This window comes from Octopus sinensis, unplaced genomic scaffold (assembly GCF_006345805.1).
Source record: "Octopus sinensis unplaced genomic scaffold, ASM634580v1 Contig03648, whole genome shotgun sequence".
Classification (NCBI taxonomy): domain Eukaryota; kingdom Metazoa; phylum Mollusca; class Cephalopoda; order Octopoda; family Octopodidae; genus Octopus; species Octopus sinensis.
This window is the reverse complement of record NW_021826734.1, coordinates 1-6,735: the sequence shown is the minus strand read 5'-3', so window position 1 is coordinate 6,735 and position 6,735 is coordinate 1. Positions and strand designations below refer to the sequence as shown.

Below are 6,735 nucleotides of genomic sequence, written 5' to 3'. Positions count from 1 at the left end.
TGTGTGCGTGTTTTGTGTGTGTATATATATATATACATGCATCTATGTGTATGCATGAATGTATATACATATGCATACACACACACACACACACACACATATATGTATATATATATATATATATATATATATATATACTGAGGCTACGTATATTGTTTCTTTTAACTACTTTGACACCTAAAAATGGAATTGTTCGTGAATTGGATTTTTGCCGAAACTATGTTAAATATTCATAATGAAGAATAGAATTATTTTAATAGACATTTCTGTTTGTTTTGTTTGTTTTTTTAGTTTGTGGCTATTTTTTCTCGTGTCTCCGTCGCAAAATATTGCCGAGACCGCGACATAAAAATAATGAACACTAGCCATAAAGTAACACCAGAGTCTATGACTAAACTAGTTTTTGATTAGTCAAAGACATCGAATCTCAACAGATACGAAGCATTCAAAATCCTGTGATTACTAATAAGGAAGAGACCCTCGTAGACACTCCACTATTCCCAGGGTGTTGGTTTCGAGGAAGTTTAACTATGTCGGACAGGATGCTCAGAGTTATTGGGTGTGTTCCTTTGCGTTCTGAGTGCAGCTTTTATATATTATGTGGATGGTAGACTTTATTCTATCGCCCATTTTAACACCGCCGCTTTGTGCCGTGGGTGCCTTTAGCGGAATCTGTACTGCTGCAAACATCCGTGGTAGGCCACGGGATCTGAGATTCCTTCTGCTTTCCCTCCATCTCTCTCCTTCCCCTCTATCTCTGACGACTTGTAAAGAGTTACGGGAACTGCCTTTCCTTTCGAATAAATGATAAAAGAAAAAATGATAAAATGATAAAAAATGATAAAACAGGAAAAAGAAACACGACTATTGTTGATAATAAGCAAATACCCACCGCCATTGAATCGGAGGTCGAGCAGAATCCCCTCCAAGGCACAAGTCCGGGCAAGGTTGTTTATGGAAGACCAGCTGTTTCCCATGCATAGCAGCCTCTCCTTTCCACGCCACCGCTGTTATCCAAGAGAAAAGTAAAGGGTCCGATACAGCTTGGCACCAGTGATGTTTCAATTCATTTTTACAGCTGAGTGAACTGGAGCACCGTGAAATAAAGTGTCTTGCTCAAGAACACAACACGCAGCCCAGTCCGGGATTCGAGCTCACAACGTCAGCATTGGGAGCCACTGCGCCATCCTCCTTCACGTATTAGAATAATAACAAATTAATTAACTAACCATATAACAATAATAATGATTTTTATTTGTTTTCTTGAGTACTTCTAATTACCAATGATAATTATTTCATGACATCCTCTTTGGTTTAATTAGAGCAATATCACAGCTATCTTTAGTCTCTCGTTCGTTCTCTCTCTTTCCCCCACCTCCCTGTTTCACTAAACATTCCTACAATACCTTTCTGCCTTCTGCCTTCCCGTAATTATAATTCGATTATCCCAGTATGCTTCTGTCTTTTAGATCTTGGAGCAACTTCCTATCTCCTGTAATGGCAGAGTAGTGAAGAAGCCCACTTTATAAACACGTGGTTTCGGGTTCAATACCATTGTGCGGCATTTTGCACAAGTGTATTCTTTTATAAAACAAAGTCCTTTGTGTGAATTTAATAAAAGAAAGCTGCAAAGGAGCCTGTATATATATATATATATATATATATCGTAAAGACAGACGAAATACTGCCGAGCATTTCGCCCGGTGTGCTAACGTTTCTTATTTCTTTATTGTCCACAAGGGCTAAACATAGAGGGGACAAACAAGGACAGACAAACGGATTAAGTCGATTACATCGACCCCAGTACGCAACTAGTACTTAATTTATCGAACCTGAAAGGATGAAAGGCAAAGTCGAACTCGGCGGAATTCGAACTGAGAACGTAAAGACAGACAAAATACCGCTAAGCATTTCGCCCGGCGTGCTAACGTTTCAGCCAGCTCGCCGCCTTTCATGCACTTAATATATTTATTTCTTTATTGCACACGGGGGGGGGGGGGCTAAACGTAGAGGTGACAAAAAAAGGGATTAAGTCGATTACATCGACCCCAGTGCGTAACTGGTACTTATCTAATCGACCCCTAAAGGATGCATGCGACTAATATATTAATAGATAATACAGACTTTGCTATGCGTGTGTTTCATGTTTTCTTCACGTTCTTCACTTTAAATTCGCCAGAGAGCTTGTATATTCTGTCCAAAGAAATCAAAATAAAAAAAGAAAAATGTTGTAATTCGCTTTATTTTAATAAATAAATATACCTACATTAGATATTTTTATTTAGTTGTTTGTATTAAATTCTGGTTCACCCTGATATATTTTATATATACTTTACAATACACAGACATATACACACATATATATATCCATATATATATATATCTATATGAATAAATATATCCATATATATATGAATGGATGTATATATCTATACAGATATAGGAAGATAGATAATTTGATGTGTGTGTATGCGTGAGTATGAATGTCTATGTACATATATATCTGCGTGTGTATAAGTATATATACATAGAGAGAGATATAGGTAGATAAAAAAATTTATATATATATATATATGTATATGTGTGTGTGTGTGTGTGTGTGTGTGTGTGTGTGTGTGTATGTGTGTGGTGTGTGTGTGTGTGTACGTATGTGCATGTCTGTGCGTGCGCGTTTGTTTGAAAATAATAAACTGGGAAGTGTTGTGGTGGCCAACGTCGACAGAAATTGTTTTCATTGGTGAACTCTAAAGTTTTCATTTTCTTAAGTCCGTTTGCCGCTGGGAGGAGAAATTCTTTACGTTTCTAACTGTGTCCTTCGTCGGAGAGAAAGAGAAAATCGGTTCCTCATGACCCCAGTCTATGGGAAGTGTAAAGATGGCGAAGAAATAGAGTGGGGGGAAATTTAGTAGGAGAGGGAAAGGAAGAGGAAGTGTGTTGTTGTTGCGGCTGTTGTTGGGAAGAGATTTATAATAATAATGAAACGGGATTTTAATATTTAAGAAAGGACGTGTTGAATCAGTCAGAGGTGAGGGTTTAGCGAGTTCGTAAACAGTTTTTGTCATACCAATAACAATATATAGATTCATGTCCAGATATATATGTATATATATATATATATATCGAGAAAACAATATGGCTATGAAACTCTAAAGACGTGTGTATGTGTTAACATATATATAAGGATTAAAAAAACACTCACAGTTGGACAGGAGAATGAACAGAATAAAATAAAATGAACGGGAATAATGAAAAATAGCGAAGCTGAACAAACCTATGTTTAACACGCTTACACACACGCGCAAACACACATACACACACACACACGAACGTACAAACACACACACACGCTTTCATACTTATCTATGTGTGCATATATGTATATTCATATTCTTGTTCGAAAGAGCAACTCTTGCTGATGCAAAATATGTTACGCCATATTGCAGAAGAGTTTTATGTGCGAGTGTATTTGTGTATGTGCGTTCATGTGGTGTGGAGAGAGAGAGAGAGATGTCGGTAGATAGATAGATATACACGTCTATCTTTGTATGATATATGTATGTGTGTGTGTTTGTATATGTATAATATATATATATATATATATATTATATATATATATATATAATATATATATATATATATTTATAATTATATATTTATGGAGATGCACTTGTATAGCAAGTGACCTGATTGAGATCGGTGTTGGAACGAAATCAATAAATATTTTCGTCGCTTTGAGACCGCGACCTGTTCACTGAGGTGCAGCACAGAGTTTTGTCAGTGAACAGGTCGCGGTCTCAAAGCGACGAAAATATTTTGACAAATTATATTTAAATGTTGAAGTGAATCTACGGGTTTGCGTGTGTTTCTAAAAGGGTTATAAACACCTTCCACGCTGCAACTGTATAATTTATGTACGTCTATATATATATATATATCTTATATATATATATATTATATATAATATAATAAAATATATGTAATATATGATATATATATATAAATATATTATATCTATATATATATATATATATATAATATATATGTAGTATGTATGTATGTATATAGATATAAGATAAATTTAACGGTGTGAACTTGTTAGCCATATTACTATTGCCGTATTAAGATTAATAACGGCAATAATACTTCTATATTTACAAATGTGTGTGTGTATGTGAAAGAGTGTGTGTATGTATATATGTATATATACATACATGCATGCATACATACATACATACATATATACATACAGTGGCAGCCAAAATGTTCAGAACGGCATTGTTTTCGTCATGGGTTTTGCAGTAAATCACTAAATCATCCATAACTTTTGTATTATCCTCTCAAATTACACCAAAATCTCAGACAATAACAATTAATATTGTATTTACTGTCTGTGAAAATTACTTTGATAAAAACTTATACTTACTTTTCTGACGAAAACAATGCCGTTCTGAACATTTTGGCCGCAACTGTACGTACATACATACGCATTGAGACGAGTCAAAAGTCTGGCAGTATTTGCATACGTGCTAGTTTGCGTATATACCACGTGACGGAAGCAGTTCAAACTCTAGAAGGTACCCGTTGAGTTTTGTAGTGTCATGGTAGTTGGTGCGCTGGTATGTTGTATATTGCTGCACTCCCTATGTGATTTGAAAACCGCATAGATGATGGTGCAACGTAGTTTAATTCGGTAACTTGTGCTTTACGAGTTCGTACCAGACCGTAATATCGCAGAAGTAATCGAAAACATTTGCTGTGCGAAAGTTGAAGGCATAGTTGTTAGTAGTACAGTAAGCAGATAGTTCAAGAAATTGCAAGAGCCTCGAACACTAAGCAGCGTCAGGTAGGCCTAAAACCGTGATGTTCGAAGCCATGCTCCAGGCCATAAATGCAAATCCAGCGAGTAACACTCGGAGAGTATTAGGCGATCTTGGCGTCTCACTGTTGTATGTTACTGTGCGGCAGAAATATGTGGCATTCAGTTATATATTTAAGAGATGAGGAATTATGCACGTTATTTACATTACTTACATTTGTCCTCATGACGGATATTTGTCAACGTTTCGGCTGATATACCCTCCTGCCTTCATCGGGTGTCTTGGGGAACTTTCGAACCTGGGTTCTCATTCCTAAGGTATTTTTCGATGTTGTTGTGTTGTTGTTGTTATTATTATTTGATTTTGATTTTTGATTTTTCCAGTTTCAGCTAATGAGATGTGGCCATGTTGGGGCACCGCCATTAAAATATGAGAATATGGCCAGTATGGGGCTCGAACCCACGACATTCGCGGTATTAGCACGACGCACTAACCAACTGAGCTAACCGGCCTCTTTATTATTATTATTATTATTGTTATTATTATTATTATTATTATTATTCATCATTATTATTATTATTATTAATATTATTATTAATATTATATAATATTATTATTATATTATTATTATTATTATATATTATTATTATTATTATTATTATTATTATCATTATCATTATTATTATTAGTATATTATTATTATTATTATTATTATTATTATTATTATATTATTATTCAGGTCACTGCCTGGAATCGAATTCGGAATCTTGGGGTTAGTAGCCAGCGCTCTTAACCACTACGCCATATTCCCGTGGGCAATTATGGAGTAATATGCCCGTGGGCATATGGCGCATATGTAAATAATGTAAATAATGTATGTGGCATTGTTCAACAGAAAGCGAGTTCTTCCGCAGCAAGTTAACGCAAGACCTCATACCGCTGGAATGACCTAGAATAATCCCCATGATCTTGTGGGAACAGAACTGATGCCACATCCAACATTTAGCCCAGATCTAGTTCCTTCGGGTTATTACGTGTTCCGAGCCATGGCACACTTCTTGCGCTCACAACTTTTCATCAACCAAGTTTCAGAGAAGGAGTTTTGCGCCTACGGAACCAAGGACTGGTATCAGCATAGGATCAAAGAACTGGCAGAAAGTTGGCTTCAGATGATACAACACGATGGCCTCCACGGCTGCTTTCGCTGTAACTTGACAAACATAGCAAATAAGTTACCAAAATGCTGCAAAACTTTTCAATCCCCACAGTACACACATGCATGTATATATGCATATAAACATATGGAGGCGCAATGGCCCAGTGGTTAGGGCAGCGGACTTGCGGTCGGAGGATCGCGGTTTCGATTCCCAGACCGGGCGTTGTGTGTGTTTATTGAGCGAAAACACCTAAAAGCTCCACGAGGCTCCGGCAGGGGGTGGTGGTGATCCCTGCTGTACTCTTTCACCACTCTAAAGGCGGTGCTCCAGCATGGCCGCAGTCAAATGACTGGAACAAGTACAAAAAAAAAATAAATAAATAAAAATATACATGCATGCGTATATAAATACATATATGAATATATGCATATATGCATACACATGTGTGTGTATGTGTGTGGGGGTGAGTGTGTGTGTGTGTGTGTGTGTGTGTGTGTGTGTGTGTGTGTGAATATATGTTTATGCAGTCATACAAATAGATAAGTGCTTGGTGACTGCTTTACAGAGTTAATTCGATTTCGTTTGTAACGAAGTCTGTTCATTACTAATTCAGTCCCTTAACCAGACCTGATATATATATATATATCTGTGTGTGTGTGTGTGTGTGGTGTGTGTGTGTGTGGTGTGTGTGTGTGGCTGTGGTTTGTGTAGGTGTGTATGTGGTGTGTATATTATATATATATATATATCTATATATATAT

At 36.4% G+C, this 6,735-nt stretch overlaps 1 non-coding gene across 1 annotated transcript; it reads right to left on the bottom strand.

The window, feature by feature from the left end:
* Positions 1-5,255: 5,255 nt before the first annotated feature.
* Positions 5,256-5,329, bottom strand: Trnai-aau. Its single transcript has one exon. It is a non-coding gene; the product is annotated as a tRNA-Ile (tRNA).
* Positions 5,330-6,735: the final 1,406 nt, after the last annotated feature.